Genomic DNA, 358 nt, shown 5'->3' on the forward strand with positions numbered 1-358 from the left:
ACGGGGGAGGGGGCGGGTACAGCTGGCTCTGCCTCTAGATAGGCAGAGCCAGCTGTCAATCACGCAGCTGGGTGGATCTCGACAGTAATGTCTGTAATGTCAGCTGCGGCGTCTCAGTATACCGCGCGATGTAGCTCCCTATATACTGAGCTTAGGGTGACGGGAGGACGCTTGTTTGTGTCCTCCAGTTACTCTTAGGAGAATTATGGGGAAAAGCCCTAACCCTATAGTTCTCCTTTAACCAGTTGACATCCGCGGTGTTAAACCCCCTTCCCATCCAGGCCATTTTTCAGTATTCAGCGCTGCGGTACTTTGACTGACATTTATTCCGTCATGCAGCGCTGTACTGAAATGAATT

The sequence above is a fragment of the Nanorana parkeri genome, unplaced genomic scaffold, assembly GCF_000935625.1.
Source record: "Nanorana parkeri isolate BGI_ZX_2015 unplaced genomic scaffold, ASM93562v1 scaffold1242, whole genome shotgun sequence".
Classification (NCBI taxonomy): domain Eukaryota; kingdom Metazoa; phylum Chordata; class Amphibia; order Anura; family Dicroglossidae; genus Nanorana; species Nanorana parkeri.